The sequence below is a fragment of the Oryx dammah genome, unplaced genomic scaffold (assembly GCF_014754425.2).
Source record: "Oryx dammah isolate SB20612 unplaced genomic scaffold, SCBI_Odam_1.1 HiC_scaffold_25, whole genome shotgun sequence".
In the NCBI taxonomy this organism is placed as follows: Eukaryota; Metazoa; Chordata; class Mammalia; order Artiodactyla; family Bovidae; genus Oryx; species Oryx dammah.
The window spans coordinates 34,003,453-34,022,744 of NW_024070209.1; positions in this window are offsets into that span (position 1 = coordinate 34,003,453).

A 19,292-nucleotide genomic window follows, 5' to 3' on the forward strand; every position below is an offset into this window, starting at 1 on the left:
AATCATTTCCTTTAACTAATATTAGATACTCAAGTTTTGCATCAGTTATCAGTCTTTGAAAAATATCCCTAAACATCCAAAATATTACTTCACTTAAACAACTGTAGTTATTTTGCAAATAACACACCATGTCCAGGAAATACAAATATAAAGTGAAATAAATAAATGTGCTCCTTGAAGGTCTGAGCTTTATGTTAGGCAGGGAAATATTAACATGACTTAAATTAGAGCCATATCTCAATTTTATGTACACTTGATTTTGTAGCCACAGTAAATTATTTTGAAAAATTTGTATCCACACTACCAACAAAACTACTCCACACTGAGAGCTAGCCAAAAAGTGAGTCTTTGGGAAGTTCAAAGTAAAAATGTAATGAATAAAATGTTATGTATAGTACAATGACAACATATAATAAAGATGGCAAAATAATTGCAGTGTAATAAGTATATCAAACAACTACTAGTCCAGTTTTGTTATTTTCCTCAGTGAGGTATAAACCACACAGAAATCCTATATTACTGCCAATCTTATAATTTATTTATGTCGTTTCTTTTCCATTCCCACTGAAGTGACCTTGGTTAAGATTCTTAACATTTTCATACTCAAAATACTACCATAAAGATCTAATTATGCATCCTGCCTCTCTATTCACATTCATCTTGTGTGATGCTGCTAGATTTTAAAGCATTTGACGTTATTTATCTCATTTATTTGACTAAAAAATGAATTGATTGAATATTTACTAAGTTTCAAACATTATGCAAAAAACACAGGATCCTTTGTTGGGTGGGGGAGTGGGAAGCAGTTCTGCTACTTTTAATATCCTAACAGTCTCAGCATGAAAACCTGATTAAAAAAACACATAATTAATCAATTTCTAAATCTCACTACTCACTGTTTATGAGACCAATTTATTTTCATATTGCCCAGTTACAGTTTCCCATTAGGAAATATAAATAAAAATACTTTTCCAATAGGATTAATTAGAGAATTAAAAAGAGTACAAATGGCTTTCCATGTAGAAACACTCAAAAGATTTCAGTTGACTTCACTTAGGGCTTCCCCGGTGGCTCAGTCAATAAAGAATTTGCCTACAATGCAGGAGACCTGGGTTCAATCCCTGGGTTGGGAAGATCCCCTGGAGAAGGGAATGGCAACCCACTCCAGTAATTTTGCCTGGAGAATCCCACAGACAGAGGAGCCTAGTGGTCTACAGTCCATGGCGTTGCAAAGAGTGAGACGCGATTGAGTAACTAACACACACCCACTTTGGAGAGGAGACAAAATAATTGTTTTTTCTTTTTTTTTTTTAAGCATTTAAGAAAATGAATCACTTTTAAAAACCCAGATTGTTTCAGTCATTAGCAGAGCAAAAGTTGAAGTGTAAAAGAATGAAGACATCATTTTTTTAAAGACCATGTGTGTTTTTCAAGGCCTTAAGCAAGGTTTAAGAAAGAATACAATTTTATTTTTGATCTAAACAAAACTTTAGAAAGAGACACAAAGTAAAACCAAAGGAGTAAGTTTCAACAATAATAGAGCCTCAAGAAGCAATTGGCAGATGTTTCAGTGCCACAGAATTGATATTTACTCATTAAATGTCAGCTCATTTCCATGAAGTCAAAAACAGCTAATAAGGCATATGGATTTTCTTGTTAAATCAGCCCACAAATATGCCAGACCTGGTCCTTGAATACATATAAAGCATTATGAAGAAAGAAATCCAAATAAGATATACAAGATAGATTTTTTTTTTCTTTGTTGGGAGCTTCCAATAGGGTGAGACATTTTACTGAGAAAGGGAATTAAAATAAATGAGTCTCTATTGTGAAAGATCACAGAAAACCACAAAATAATGTTGAATGGAGACAGTTTTATGGAGAATAAGTTAGCTATCAGGAATATGATGATGCTTATATGTGTTGTCTTCTGTATTCTTCAGTTAAATTATTATGGTAATATTGGTGTGAACAAATAGTAAACAGAGATTAGATTATTTATTCAGACTCTTCATGGACACAGGAGAAGGAAATAGTGTGAGCTTCAGTTTCTAAGGTTCAAAACAGAAAGAAATAAAAGCAGCATTTTGGGGATCATTAGATGGGCACAGTAATAGTCAAGATAACAGAAAATACATGATTATGACCATATTCTAGATTGTAGATTTGGTTGCATTTTATAAAACTGAGAATACCAAATGCTAAGTTAGCAAGTGCTAGTCAGTCATGTATGATTCTTTGTGACCCCACGGACTATAGCCTGCCAGGCTCCTCTGTCCATGGGATTCTCCAGGCAAAAATACTGGAATGGGTTGCCATTCCCTTCTCCAGGGGATCTTCTCAACCCAGGAATTGAACCCAAAATTAGCAAGGATGGGGGACAAATGAAATTCTTATATATTAATGTGGAGAATGAAAATAGGTACCATTATTTTTGAAAACATTCAAATTTTTTTCTGTAAAAAAACGTAAAGCGGTAATTATATTATAAGATCCAGTAATTCCTGTTCTAGGTAAATATCCAATAAAAATGCACACTGGTAGATTTCATAGACATGCACAAAATGTTCACAATAGCATTATTCATGTATCTATATTTCTTTTTGGAGAAGGAAATGGCAACCCACTCCAGTACTCTTGCCTAGAAAATTCCATGGGTGGAGGACCCTGGTTGGTCAGTGAATTGTTTGTTAGTTTAATGAAGATTGTTACTACCCAGGGATCGAACCCACGCCTCCCGCATTGCAGGCAGACGCTTTAGCCTCTGAGCCACCAGGGAAGCCTGAAGATTGTTACGGTTACCTTTATTTCATTCTTTCCCACTAATATGTCAAATTCTATGTAGATGTATATGTATATATTATAATGTTTATAAAAAATATGCATAATAATATACTCCTTAAGATTGTTATTATATAGTAATGTATATGTTATACTATAAAATATATATTTTACATGCAATTGTATAGTATATAATATAGGCTATAAACAAAATATATAGCTAACTTATGTATCAATTTATTTGTCTATTTTCCTCTTAGTGAGATTTTTTTACTCTTTTCAGGTTTTTGCAGTTATAATGAAATCAACAAAGTGTATTCACGTACAAGACAGTTTGTAAAACTGTTGGGGTTTATGGTCTGCACGTCTTCAATTTTACAGAAATTGTCATATTGCTCTCCAAAGTCATTGTGACACTATTCATGCAAGCATTTTATAGATCTTCCTGATTTGCAATTTATTACAATTTAGTGAAAGTTGTATGTAATTGTGTTTTTTCTTTCCTTGCCATGATAGCTAGAGAGATTTTAAATCTCTTGATGTTTTCTTGTTGTTATTATTTGAGCTTTCTCTTCTGTTACATGCATATGCTAATGTTTTACCCAGACTTTTGTTGAATTCCTTTTTTAAATCAGTATATTTGATCAGTTTATATATTCCTACCCGCGTCCCAGGTCAGGGGCAGCAGCCGAGAAGAGCTACCCCTCATCTGAGGCCAGGGGTGGCAGCCGGGAGGAGCAATCCCATGCCTGAGGCCAGAGGTGGTGGCTGGGAGGAGCAACCCCACATCCAAGGAGCCATGGCTGTGTGGGCATAGGAGGGCCTAGAGGAGCTATCCCACCTTGAAGGTCAGGAAGGGCAGCAGTGAGGAGATACCCTTCATCTAAAGTAAGGAGCAGTGGCTTCACTTTACTGGAGCAGCCATGAAGAGATACCCCACGCCCAAGATAAGAGAAACCCAAGTAAAATGGTAGGTGTTGCAATAGGGCATCAGAGGGCAGATACACTGAAACCATACTCACAGAAAACTAGTCAATCTAATTACACTAGGACCACAGCCTTGTCTAACTCAATGAAACTAAGCCATGCCCGTGGGGCAACCCAAGACGGGTGGGTCATGGTGGAGAGGTCTGACAGAATGTGGTCCACTAGAGAAGGGAATGGTAAATGACTTCAGTATTCTCGCCTTGAGAACACCATGAACAGTATGAAAAGGCAAAATGATAGGATACTGAAAGAGGAACTCCCCAGGTCATTAGGTACCCAACATGCTAATGGAGATCAGTGGAGAAATAACTCCAGAAAGAATGAAGGGAGGGAGTCAAGGCAAAAACAATGCCCAGCTGTGGATGTGCCTGGTGATAGAAGCAAGGTCCGATGCTGTAAAGAGCAATAATGCATAGGAACCTGGAATGTCAGGTCCATGAATCAAGGCAAATTGGAAGTGGTCAAACAAGAGATGGCAAGAGTGAACGTCAACATTCTAGGAATCAGCCAACTAAAATGGACTGGAATGGGTGAATTTAACTCAGATGACCATTATATCTACTACTTCGGGCAGGAATCCTCAGAAGAACTGTAGTAGCCATCATGGTCAACAAAAGAATCCGAAATACAGTACTTGGATGCAATCTCAGAAACAACAGAATGATCTCTGTTCGCTTCCAAGGCAAACCACTCAATATCACAGTAATCCAAGTCTATTCCCCAACCAGTAATGCTGAAGAAGCTGAAGTTGAACAGTTCTATGAAGATCTACAAGATCTTTTAGAACCTACACCACAAAAAAATGTCCTTTTCATTAGAGGGGACTGAAATGCAAAAGTAGGAAGTCAAGAAACACCTAGAGTAACAGGAAAATTTGGGCTTGGAATAGAGAATGAAGCAGGGCAAAGACTAATAGAGTTTTGCCAAGAGAATGCACTGGTCATAGCAAACACCCTCTTCCAACAACACAAGAAAGACTCTACATATGGACATCACCAGATGGTCAACACCAAAATCAGATTGATTATATTCTTTGCAGCCAAAGATGGAGAAGCTCTATAGCGTCAACAAAAACAACACCAGGAGCTGACTGTGGCTCAGATCACGGACTCCTTATTGCCAAATTCAGACTTAAATTGAAGAAAGTAGGAAAACCACTAGACCATTCAAATATGACCTAAATCATCCCTTATGATTATACAGTGGAAGTGAAAAATAGATTTAAGGGCCTAGATCTGATAGGTAGAGTGCCTGATGAACTATGGAATGAGGTTCATGATGTTGTACAGGAGACAGGGATCAAGACCATTACCATGGGAAAAAAATGAAAAAAAAAAAAAAAAAAAGCAAAATGGCTGTCTGGGGAGGCCTTACAAATAGCTGTGAAAAGAAAATAGGTGAAAAGCAAAGGCATCTGAATGCAGAGTTCCAAAAAACAGCAAGAAGAGAAGAGAAAGCCTTCTTCAGCAATCAATGCAAAGAAATAGAGAAAAAGAACAGAATGGGAAAGACTAGAGATCTCTTCAAGAAAATTAGAGATACCAAGGGAATATTTCAGTCAAAGATGGACTCGATAAAGGACAGAAATGGTATGGACCTAACAGAAGCAGAAGATATTAAGAAGAGGTGGCAAGAATAAACAGAAGAACTGTACAAAAAAGATCTTCACGACCCAGATAATCATGATGGTGTGATCACTACTCTAGAGCCAGACATCCTGGAATGTGAAGTCAAGTGGGCCTTAGAAAGCATTACTATGAACAAAGCTAGTGGAGGTGATGGAATTCCAATTGAGCTATTTCAAATCCTGAAAGATGATGCTGTGAAAATGCTGCACTCAATATGCCACCAAATTTGGAAAACTCAGCAGTGGCCACAGGACTGGAAAAGATCAGTTTTCATTCCAATCCCAAAGAAGGGTAATGCCAAAGAATGCTCAAACTACTGCACAATTGCACTCATCTCACATGCTAGTAAAGTAATGCTCAAAATACTCCAAGCCAGGGTTCAGCAATATGTGAACCGTGAACTTCTTGATGTTCAAGCTGGTTTTAGAAAAGGCAGAGGAACCAGAGATCAAATTGCCAACATCTGCTGGATCATGGAAAAAGCAAGAGATCCAGAAAAACATCTATTTCTGCTTTATGGACTATGTCAAAGCCTTTGACTGTGTGGATCACAATAAACTGTGGAAAATTCTGAAAGAGATGGGAATACCAGAGCACCTGACCTGCCTCTTGAGAAATCTGTCTATAGGTCAGGAAGCAACAGCTAGAACTGGACATGGCACAACAGACTGGTTCCAAATAGGAAAAGGAGTATGTCAAGGCTGTATATTGTCACCCTGCTTATTTAACTTCTATGCAGAGTACATCATGAGAAACGCTGGACTGGAAGAAACACAAGCTGGAATCAAGATTGCCGGGAGAAATATCAATAACCTCAGATATGCAGATGACACCACCCTTATGGCAGAAAGTGAAGAGGAGCTACAAAGCCTCTTGATGAAAGTGAAAGGAGAGTGAAAAACTTGGCTTAAAGCTCAACATTCAGAAAACGAAGATCATGGCATCTGGTCCCATCACTTCATGGGAAATAAATGGAGAAACAGTGGAAACAGTGTCAGGCTTTATTTTGGGGGGCTCCAAAATCACTGCAGATGGTGATTGCAGCCATGAAATTAAAAGACGCTTACTCCTTGGAAGAAAAGTTATGACCACCCTAGACAGCATATTCAAAAGCAGAGACATTACTTTGCCGACTAAGGTCTGTCTAGTCAAGGCTATGGTTTTTCCTGTGATCATGTATGGATGTGAGAGTTGGACTGTGAAGAAGGCTGAGCGCTGAAGAATTGATGCTTTTGAACTGTGGTGTTGGAGAAGACTCTTGAGAGTCCCTTGGACTGCAAGGAGATCCAACCAGTCCATTCTGAAGGAGATCAACCCTGGGATTTCTTTGGAAGGAATGATGCTAAAGCTGAAGCTCCAGTACTTTGGCCACCTCATGTGAAGAGTTGACTCATTGGAAAAGATTCTGATGCTGGGAGGGATTGGAGGCGGGAGAAGAAGGGGACGACAGAGGATGAGATGGCTGGATGGCATCACGGACTCGATGGATGTGAGTCTGACTGAACACTGGGAGTTGGTGATGGACAGGGAGGCCTGGTGTGCTGCGATTCACGGGGTCACAAAGAGTCGGACACGACTGAGTGACTGAACTAAACTGCTGAATATTGATCCATTTCTCTCATATGTATTATAAATATTTCATGTAGAGTTAGTTTGTCTTCTAATACTTTTAACATGACTTTAGTGGCAAAGAGTTTTATATCATTATGATTTTAGTATTATCAACGACTATCAGAGCTGCTTTCTTGCAAAAAATAAGTAGACCTATTTACAATTTTCTAAGTGAATTACATATTTCATTTAGAACTTTACTAATGTTTTGCAGTTCTCTCTGTAAAAGATGTGCATATTTTTCATTGGGTTTATTGATTTTTGTATCATTTGTATGTGTGTTAGATGATCAGTTGTGCCTGACTCTTTGCAACCCCATGGGCTCTATGTAGCACATCAGGCTTCTGTGTCCATGGGATTTCCCAGGCAAAAATACTGGAGTGGGTAGCCATTCCCTTCTCCAGGGGATCTTCCTGACCCAGGGATTAAACCCAGGTCTCCGTCCCTGCAGGCAGATTCTTTACTATCTGAGCCACCAGGGAAGCTCTGTTGTTTGTATAAATAGTACCTTAATATTTGATATTTTTATTGCTATTTTTGCTTCTAGCCATGTTAATAACTTTCTAATAATGGATCTGAAGGACCAGTAGGAAGTTTTTCTAAGGAGATAACATACAATACTGGCTATAAGTAATATATATAGTAGAGAGTAACCTATCAATGTGAATGTATTCCAAAAATATATCATTAATAAAAATAGCATATTTTCAAGAAAAGAGATATATGTGGTGCCACTATATAATGTTTTACAAAATACAAAACATGTCCTATGGAAAATTTGCATCAAGGACATTAAAAAATACCCATGCTTTCAACCCCTTATAATTTGTATCACTTGAAATTTTCTTACTTGATGAGCAGATGGACATAGACATACTTTTATTATTCTTTGATTTTAACAAAATACCTCTAATATTTTATCATTGATTTTAATATTTGTTGCAGATTTTTATAGGTATCTCTTACCGTATTAAGAATGTTCCTTTCTATTGCTAGTTTTCTAAGTGCTTATAATATGAATATAAGCTGGATTTTATCAAAGAGTATTGTAGTTTCTCTTACAATGATCATATGATATATTATCTATAATGTAATATGGTATGAATTATCTTAATATAACTTGCAAAATGAAGCCATAATTGTATTCTAAGATAGCATCATCTTGATCCTTTACAAAATACATGGGTATTTTGATCTAAATTTTATATTTGGGATGATCATATCTATGTTCCTAAGTGATATTGGCTTGCAATGTTAATTTTTATGCTGACTTAACTTGTGTTGGATTCAAAGTTATATGGGCCTTAGGAAATGAACCTCATTTTATTCTCTCTAGAAAGGTTGAGATAAGACTGAAATTCTGTTTTGCAAGAAAGTTTGGCAGAAATCATCTCTGAAATTGTACAGATTTGAAAAAAAACAATTTGTGGTTGTATTTTTAGTACTGCTGCTGCTGCTGCTAAGTAGCTTCAGTCGTGTCTGACTCTGTGCGACCCCATAGATGGCAGCCCACCAAGCTGCCCTGTCCCTGGGATTCTCCAGGCAAGAACACAGGAGTGGGTTGCCATTTCTTTCTCCAATGCGTGAAAGTGAAGATGTTCAGTGGTGTCCCATTCCTAGTGACCCCATGGACTGCAGCCTACCAGGCTCCTCCATCCATGGGATTTTCCAGGCAAAAGTACTGGAGTGGCTTGCCATTGTCTTCTCCTACTAAGAAGATTTTTTAAACGGCTATAGTTACTCAAATTTTATCTTTATTTTGAGTCAACTTGATAGATCTCAGTTTTCTAAAAATCTACTTCATGCTAATTTAGTGGCATAAATTATTCAAAGTATATGTATAAATTTTAATATCAGCACTAAATGTTATATTTTCTATTTCTTAATCTTAATATTATGTATTTGTAACTTATATTTTTTCTTGATTAATTTTAGCAGTGATTCAACATTTTTGCTAATATTTTTACAAGTAAGCCTCAGATAGTTCTCTCCTTATTTTCCCTAAATTTAAACTATAATGTTAACTCTACTCCACATGAAGTGCTTTATTAAAGAATTAATAAACACAAAAGTGATACCTAGCAGATAGAAACTTTATAAATGCTAATTTAGTTCAGTTCAGTTCAGTTGCTCAGTCGTGTCCGACTCTTTGTGATCCCATGAACTGCAGCATGCCAGGCCACCTGTCCATCACCAACGCTGAAGTTCACACAAACTCATGTCCATTGAGTTGGTAATACCATCCAACCATCTCATCCTCTGTAGTCCCCTTCTCCTCCTGCCCTCAATCTTTCCCAGCATCAGGGTCTTTTCAAATGAGTTAGCTCTTCGCATCAGGTGCCCAAAGTACTGGAGTCTCAGCTTCAACATCAGTCCTTCCAATGAACACCGAGGACTAATCTCCTTTAAGATGGACTGGTTGGATCTCCCTGCAGTCCAAGGGACTTTCAAGAGTCTTCTCCAACACCACAGTTCAAAAGCATCAATTCTTTGGCACTCAGCTTTCTTTATATTCTAACTCTCACATTCATACATGACTACTGAAAAAAACCATAGCCTTGACTAGATGGACCTTTGTTTGCAAAGTAATGTCTCTGCTTTTTAATATGCTGTCTCGGTTGGTCATAACTTCCCTTCCAAGGAGTAACTGTCTTTTAATTTCATGGCTGCAATCATCATCTGCAGTGAGTTTGGAGCCCCCCAAAATAAACTCAGTCACTGTTTCCACTGTTTCCCCATCCATTTCCCATGAAGTGATGGGACCAGATGCAGTGATCTTAGTTTTCTGAATGTTGAGCTTTAGACCAACTTTCTCATTCTTCTCTTTCACTTTCATCAAGAAGCTCTTTAGTTCTTCTTCACTTTCTGCCATAACGGTAGTGTCATCTGCATATCTGAGGTTATTGATATTTCTCCCAGTAATCTTGATTCTAGCTTGTGCTTCATCCAGCCCAGCATTTCTCATGATGTACTGTGTATAGAAGTTAAATAAGCACGGTGATGATATATAGCCTTGATGTACTCCTTTTCCTATTTGGAACCAATCAGTTGTTCCATGTCCAGTTCTAAGTGTTGCTTGCTACCCTGGTACTGATTTCTCAAGAAGCAGATCAGGTGGTCTGGTATTCCTATCTCTTTCAGAAGTAGCCCAAAGGGACTAAGACAGTCCTTATTTGTGAATATAGCTGTGTTCTTAAAAGTCTAATGACTATATTTTACTCATTTTCATATGGCTAATTTTTGTTGTTGCTCTTGAGTTGCTAAATCATGTCCGACTATTTGTGACTCTATTCACTGTGAATTTTTACCTGGAGGATATTTCAGAATATTCATTATCCATGGTTTATGCATGGTTTATGATTCACATATATTTCTGATAATCTAGTTTCTTTCCTTATATCCTCATTTATTTTAACCTCAGTTCTCAGGAACATCACAGATCTAACTCCTTTCACCTTTATATGCTGGTCTTATATCTTGGTTTTTATTTTGACTTCTTTCTATTCTCTTCAGTTTACTCATGGTTTCAGCTTGACAAGTCAGGCACCATGTCTTAAAGAGCCTTTCTCTGTTTCTTATACAGTGTCTGCCTAGTGTGATGTCTTAAGTTTAATTTTCAAGACACCTTAACCAAAAAGAGAATAGAAATTGATATAGCCACTATGGAGAACCTTATGGGGACAGGAAACACACTATTTACAATAAGCAGGACATGGAATCAACCTAAATGTCTATTGGCAGATGAATAGATAAAGATGTGTGTATGTATACACATGTATATATTCATGCACACATCAAGTGTGTATACACTGTGTATATACATACACACAGTGGAATATTCAGTTGAGCTTTAAGCCAACTTTTTCACTCTCCACTTTCACTGTCATCAAGAGGCTTTTTAGTTCCTCTTCACTTTCTGCCATAAGGGTGGTGTCATCTGCATATCTGAGGTTGTTGATATTTTTCTCGACAATCTTGATTCCAGCTTGTGCTTCCTCCAGCCCAGCATTTCTCATGATGTACTCTGCATAGAAGTTAAATAAGCAGGGTGACAATATACAGCCTTGACGTACTCCTTTTCCTACTTGGAACCAGTCTGTTGTTCCATGTCCAGTTCTAACTGTTGCTTCCTGACCTGCATATAGGTTTATCAAGAGGCAGGTCAGGTGCTCTGGTATTCCCATCTTTTTCAGAATTTTCCACAGTTTACTGTGATCCACACAGTCAAAGGCTTTGGCATAGTCAAGAAAGCAGAAATAGATGTTTTTCTGGAACTCTCTTGCTTTTTCCATGATCCAGTGGATGTTGGCAATTTGATCTCTGGTTCCTCTGCCTTTTCTGAAACCAGCTTGAACATCTGGAAGTTCACAGTTCACGTATTACTGAAGCCTGACTTGGAGAATTTTGAGCATTACTTTACTAGTGTGTGAGATGAGTGCAATTGTGCAGTAGTTTGAGCATTCTTTGGCATTGCCTTTCTTTGGGATTGGAATAAATACTGATCTTTTCCAGTCCTGTGGCCACTGCTGAGTTTTCCAAGTTTGCTGGCATATTGAGTGCAGCACTTTCACAGCATCATCTTTCAGGATTTGAAATAGCTCAACTGGAATTCCATCACCTCCACTAGCTTTGTTTGTAGTGATGCTTTCTAAGGCCCACTTGACTTCACTTTCCAGGATGTCTGGCTCTAGGTGAGTGATCAGACCATCGTGATTATCTTGGTGGTGAAGATATTTTTTGTACAGTTCTTCCATGTATTCTTGCCACCTCTTCTTAATATCTTGTGCTTCTGTTAAGCCCATACCATTTCTGTCCTTTACCGAGCCCATCTTTGTATGAAATGTTCCCTTGATGTCTCTAATTTTCTTGAAGAGATCTCTAGTCATTCCCATTCTGTTGTTTTTCTCTATTTCTTTGCATTGATCACTGAGGAAGGCTTTCTTATATCTTCTTGCTATTCTTTGGAACTCTGTTTATTACTCAGTCATAAAAATGAATAATATTATATCATGGATAGACCTAGAATCTTTATACCAAATAAAGTAAGTCAAAAAGATAAAAACAATGCATATGTATGAAATAGTACAGATGAACCTATTTGGAAAGCAGATGTAGAGAAAAAAAATTGGGCACCTAGGGAGGAAAGGGGGAAAGGGATAAATTGTGAAATTGGGATTAACAAATGTGCACTGCATTTGTAAAACAGATAGCTAGTAGGAACCTGCTTATAATGCAGGAAGCTAAGCTTTATGCTCTATGGTGACCTAGATTGGTGGTGGAATGGGGATGGAGTGTGAGGGAGGTCCCAGAGGGAGAGGATATATGAATACTTATAGCTGATTCACTTTGTTGTAGAGTAGAAACCTATACAACATTGTAAAGCAACTATACTCCAATTAAAAATAAAAAGAAAATTATGCCCACAGGGTCAGTTGAAACAATGTGCATTATTGTAAAATGTTATTAGGTGAATTAGATCAGATGTTATTAATAAAAATAGTATGTGTACATTCACAGTACCATAGCTAGACTGTATGTGTCATATGAAGGCTATTTTCTCTTTAGTTTAATACTCTTTTTTGTGATATTACTTTCTACTCATATTCTACATTTTGACTAGTTTTTGAGTTACAACACTGTCTTAGTCCATTCAAGCTGCTTATAGAAAAGAATTCCAAGACTAAGTGACATATAAACAAATGAAATTCATTTCTTACAGTCTGGAAGGCTGGCAAATCCAAGATTAAGGTGCCAGAAGGTTTGTGTCTGGTGAGAAACTGCTACCTGGTTCATAGACATCAGTCTTTTTGCTATGTCTTCACGTGGAAAAGGGGTGATGGAGCTGTCTGGGGTCTCATAAAAAGGGCACTAATCCCATTCATGTGGGCACCACCCTCATGACTAAGTCACCTCTGAAGGTTTCACTAATAATAACATCACATTGGGCATTAAGTTTCAGTGTATGAATTTTGGTAGAACACAGCCAGTCAGTCTATAGTAAGGATAACATCACTAGCTTTCTTAGAGTTTAAATGTTAATAATGTTGTTACATGACTAGAAGCTACTACATGGTTTTAAAGAATTTTTTTAATGTATGCTCTGGGTGGAGGAGAGCCATTTTGAGTTAAATGAAGAGACAATGGAAATACCAAACAAATAACCACCATTATTTTTCACAAATGTGCTGGGCTGACAGGTTATTTAATATAAATGGAATAATGTGTGTCCTGACATTTTCAAATTGTCTGGGAACTTTTATAACTGAATACTTCATCATGCCTTTAGTTATTCAGTGTTCTTTTCAGAAAATTCTTCCTGCCTGAAATAAATGTATGACATTAGATTTTCTAGTAAGAAGACCACAAATAAATCTACCTTTTAAAGAAGCATTTCCAGTGTTCAAATCAGATAGAAATTTCAGGCAGACCTGAAAATATACATTTATACTTATACCAATTTAACTTTCACATGTATCAGAAAATTGCTTTGATAAAGTTTGGAATGATGGTTAACTATTTTTGGAAAGGATTGGAAAAAAAGTTTTATTTCCAGCAACTTCTTTGCTCTTTTCTAATATTCAGTTTCACAAAAGCATATACATCAAATATACAGAGGAGCTCTACCTTAAGAAACCAAATAAATTAACTTACATAAAAAAAGAAAAACAATTTTTAAAAGACTGAATACTGTTTGGTTTATTGTTTTAGGAAATTATTCAACATAGGCATCATTACCACTGTATGTAGGAATAAAAAATAAGTAATTGAGCACACACACAAAATCATTTTTAAATAATAATTTGTTTCATTCTGTCGGATAGTGTCTCATTCATAGTATCTGCAGCAATTCAGTTCTGTTCAGGTCAGTCACTCAGTCGTGTCCGACTCTTTGCAACCCCGTGAATCGCAGCACACCAGGCCTCCCTGTCCATCGCCATCTCCCGGAGTTCACTCAGACTCACATCCATCGAGTCCGTGATGCCATCCAGCCAGCTTATGCTCTGTCGTCCCCTTCTCCTCCTGCCCCCAATCCCTCCCAGCATCAGAGTCTTTTCCAATGAGTCAACTCTTCTCATGAGGTGGCCAAAGTACTGGGGTTTCAACTTTAGCGTCATTCCTTCCAAAGAAATCCCAGGGCTGATCTCATTCAGAATGGATTGAATGGATCTCTTTGCAGTCAAAGGGACTCTCAAGAGTCTTCTCCAACACCATAGTTCAAAAGCATTAATTCTTCAGTGCTCAGCCTTCTTCACAGTCCAACTCTCACATCCCTACATGACCACAGGAAAAACCATAGCCTTGACTAGATGGACCTTAGTTGGCAAAGTAATGTCTCTGCTTTTGAATATGGTATCTAGGTTGGTCATAACTTTTCTTCCAAGGAGTAAGCATCTTTTAATTTCATGGCTGCAATCACCATCTGCAGTGATTTTGGAGCCCCCCAAAATAAAATCTGATACTGTTTCCACTGTTTCCCCATCTATTTCCCATGAAGTGATAGGACTGGATGCCATGATCTTCGTTTTCTGAATGTTGAGCTTTAAGCCAACTTTTTCACTCTCCTCTTTCACTTTCATCAAGAGGCTTTTTACTTCCTCTTCACTTTCTGCCATAAGGGTGGTGTCATCTGCATATCTGAGGTGATTGACATTTCTCCCAGCAATCTCTCACCAGTTCAGTTACATTATGTTAGCTGGACAGCTGTTTAAGGAAGATGAAGATTTTTATGGTATCATCACAGCAGTGGCTCTTATCTTTAATTTTTATGTTATGAATAATTATTAGTGCTTTCTGGAAATAGACTTGGGATAGTTAAATTCTTAGTCATCCTGAGCTGTTGGTGCTTAAAATAAAGTTATTAATGGTGAATACTTAGTTAGTTCAGTTGCTCAGTCGTGTCCGACTTTTTGCAACCCATGAATCGCAGCACGCCAGGCCTCCCTGTCCATCACCAACTCCCAGAGTTAACTCAAACTCTGTCCATCAAGTCGGTGATGCCATCCAGCCATCTCATCCTCTGTCATCCCCTTCTTCTCCTGCCCTCAATCCCTCCCAGCATCAGAGTCTTTTCCAATGAGTCAAATATTCGCATGAGGTGGCCAAAGTACTGGAGTTTCAGCTTTAATATCATTCCTTCCAAAGAACACCCTGGGCTAATCTCCTTTAGAATGGACTGTTTGGATCTCCTTGTAGTCCAAGGGACTCTCAGGAGTCTTCTCCAACACCACAGTTCAAAATCATCAATTCTTTGGTGCTCAGCTTTTTTCACAGTCCAACTCTCACATCCATACATGACCACTGGAAAAACCATAGCCTTGACTAGATGGACCTTTGTTGGCAAAGTAATGTCTCTGCTTTTTAATAGGCTATCTAGTTTGGTCATAACTTTCCTTGCAAGGAGTAAGCATCTTTTAATTTCATGGCTGCAATCACCATCTGCAGTGATTTTGGAGCTCCCAAAATAAAGTCTGACACTGTTTCCACTGTTTCCCCATCTACTTCCCATGAAGTGATGGGACCAGATGCCATGATCTTCATTTTCTGAATGTTGAGTTTTAAATCAACTTTTTCTCTCTCCTCTTTCACTTTCATCAAGAGGCCTTTTAGTTCCTCTTCACTTTCTGCAGGCAAAATCGAATACTGAGTTTTATTTCCCTGTGACTCTATGCATGCTCAGGCATGTATGACTCTTTGCAATCCCATGAACTGTAGCAGGCTCTAGGCACCTCTGCCCATGGAATTTTCCAGGCAAGAAAGTGGAGTGGGTTGCCATTTCCTACTCCAGAGGATCGTCCCAGCTCCAGGATCAAACCCACATCTCTTGCATCTCCTGCATTGGGAAGATGATTCTTTACCACTACATCACCTAGGGAACCTTTTTGTCCCTCTACTTCTGTCTGAAAAATAAGTCCAGCATTCATGTAATTGAACAAATTCTAGCATGACCATAAACTCAAATATCACACAGTGACTTACTTTGAAAAGGTAGATTTGACTGGACATGTTTTCTACACCTTACTTCTCTGTAGCACTGACTTAGCAAGTTATTCATACTTGCTTGATTGTTAGCTAAGTTTACATTTGCAAAGACAGGTTCCTCCACTGACCTGTTAATTTCACTATGAGCTTTTTTTATTTCTTTGTAACACACACAATAAATAAAATATTATTTAACGTATAGCTTTAAATAAATATGTTTTGACTTTATGTTTCCATACAGTGGAGAGATGTTTCATATAGTTGAACCTCAGATCAATAGGAATAAACATCTTCGGAGTAAAACTTGATTTCTGCAATACTGACACCACAGCACAATGGTTATTATGAGAAGTAAACACAAGAAGACTCTATGAATATAGTAGCCCCCAAACAAGAGTGGTAGAAGCCAGTGGAAGGGATTGAACTATATATAAGGAATGCTAAAACATTGAGAGCAGTATCATTTATGGCTCTTCTGTGCTTATTCCACTCTAGATTTGGTTTTGCTGAGAAAAGAGTGAAATTTAGTGTGAATTTGATACCAAGGGCTTCCTAAAACAAAATGGTTTCATTTTTGAGTTGTCAATAGTGTCTTTGATTACTAATGTCAGTTGATATTCTAAAAATATTTTAAAAACAACAGAAAACCAACAGTAATTACAAATGTTTATTGTTGGCTTATATAAATGAAAACAAAAGTGTAGTCCTAAGATAATATAATTACCAAATTCATATTTTATTTCCTATAACTGTGATGATACCGATATTGTCACAAATATTGTTTTTGACAACCAAGGACCAGCAGAGTTTTCTCTAAAGAATCAGATAGTAAATGTTTTAAGCTTTTCTAACCTCATATGGTTGTTATCAGATTGTCTTTTTTTAAAATCCCCTAACAATGTGAAAAAACATTCTTAGGTCAAAGGCCGTAGAAAGAAAGTTTTGGAATGGATTTGACTGACAAGATGTAGCTTGCCAACTCCTGTTCATTATTGTTTAAACCACAGGGCATAAGTATTAAGCATTTCAAAGCCCTTTACTCCTCTGAAAATATTGGTAGCCAGCATTCAGGATGGTTCCAATGATTCCTATCCTTTAGATATGTACGTCCTCATGTATTTCCCACTTTCTGAGTATGGAATGGCTATTTTTAATGAATAACTAGTCAATGTGACAGCATGTAACTAGAATACTAGGCCATATTAGGTAGTATAGTTGTGCTTTCTATCTCTTAGACAAAATGCCTGGAGAGAGGCCAACCACCAAATGTTGAGTATTTATGTACTAAGGCCCAAGCAGCAATAACCAAAGCTTCCAGCCAGTCACCATGTGACTGAACTTAAAATCTGAACCTCCAGTCAGTCAAATCCCAAATGACTGCAGACTTGACTAACATAATACGTGGTTGCAGTTTTATGAAAGACTCTAAATGAGAATCAGTCAGCTAAGCTGCTGCCAGATTCTTAACCCACAGAACAGGTTGTATGACAGTAATGCATCTCATATGTATGTATGTAGGTGTGACAGTAATGTTTATTGCTATGTTTTGGCATGTTAATTATGCAACAATAGATAACTACATTAAAAACATCTACTTACAATGTGGGAAACCCGAGTTTCATCCCTGGGTCAGGAAGACTCCCTGGAGAAGGAAATGGCAATCCACTCCAGTACTGTTGCCTGGAAAATCGCATGGACAGAGAAGCCTGATAGGCTACAGTCCATGGAGTCGTAAAGAGTTGGACACGACTGAGCAACTTCACTTTCACTTTCATATTGTTTTATAAGAATTTAAACTGCTTACCACAAACTGCAGATAACTTTAATATTAGGTAATATGTTAGAGTTCTCCAAAGGTTAAAACCAATAGGATGTGTATATATGTAGAAAGAGATTTATTCTAAAGAGTTGGCTCACACAATTGTGGATGCTTGGCAAAATCAAAATCTAATAAGAGAGGCCAAAAAGCTTGAGACTCAGAAAAAAAAGGTGCAGCTCAAATCCAAATGCAGTCTGCTGCAGAAATGCCTCTCTCTCATAGGAGGTCAGCCTTTTGTTCTACTCAAGCCTTCAGCTGATTGGCTTTCTTTTAATAGAGGTCCATCTGCATATGGAAGACAATCTGTTTTACCAAAAGTCCATCAAATTAAATGTAAATCTCCAAAACTTCTCACAGAAACATATACATATTTAACTAAATATCTGGACACCATGGCTACAAAATCACTGCAGATAGAGACTGCAGCCATGAAATTAAAAGACACTTACTCCTTGGAAGAAAAGTTATGACCAACCTAGATAGCATATTGAAAAACAGAGACATTCCTTTGCCAACAAAGGTCCGTCTAGTCAAGGCTATGGTTTTTCCATTGATCATGTATGGATGTGAGAGTTGGTCTGTGAAGAAAGCTGAGTGCCAAAGAATTGATGCTTTTGAACTGTGATTTGGAGAAGACTCTTGAGAGTCCCTTTGACTGCAAGGAGATCCAATCAGTCCATTCTAAAGGAGATCAACCCTTCCTTTCTTTGGAAGGAATGATGCTAAAGCTGAAACTCCAGTACTTTGGCCACCTCATGCGAAGAGTTGACTCAATGGAAAAGACTCTGATGCTGGGAGGGATTGGGGGCAGGAGGAGAAGGGGATGACAGAGCATGAGATGGCTGGATGGCATCACGGACTCGATGGACGTGAGTCTGAGTGAACTCCGGGAGTTGGTGATGGGCAGAGAGGCCTGGCGTGCTGCAATTCATGGGGTTGCAAAGAGTTGGACACGACTGAGTGACTGAACTGAACTGAACTGAATTGATGACCCATCCAACTTGAAACAGAAAGTTAGCCATCACAGGTAGAGACAACTAAAATAGTTAACTAAAATAGTTTCTCTAGTCTTAATGAAATTAATGTAATTCAAATCCCTGGCTCAATGGTAAAGAATCCACCTGCAATGCAGGAGACCTGGGTTCGATCCTTGGGTTTGGAAGATCCCCTGGAGGAGAGTGTGTCAACCCACTCCAGTATTGTTGCCTGGAGAATCATCATGAACAGAGGATCCTGGTGGGCTACAGTCCATGGGATCGCAAAGAGTCAGATATGACTGAGTGATTAAACACATATTTTTATTCAGCTATCTAGAAAACAAGAGCCAGATTAAAAAGCAGATAAATGGTTCATTAAGACATCATTTTAATGAATTGTATAAAGTAAAAACTAACGTTGGGAGACATAAATGACTTTTCTTACCATTTCAGTACAAAAGTTATAAAGTTTCATGAAGATAAATGTACATAAATATAGATGCATCAGCC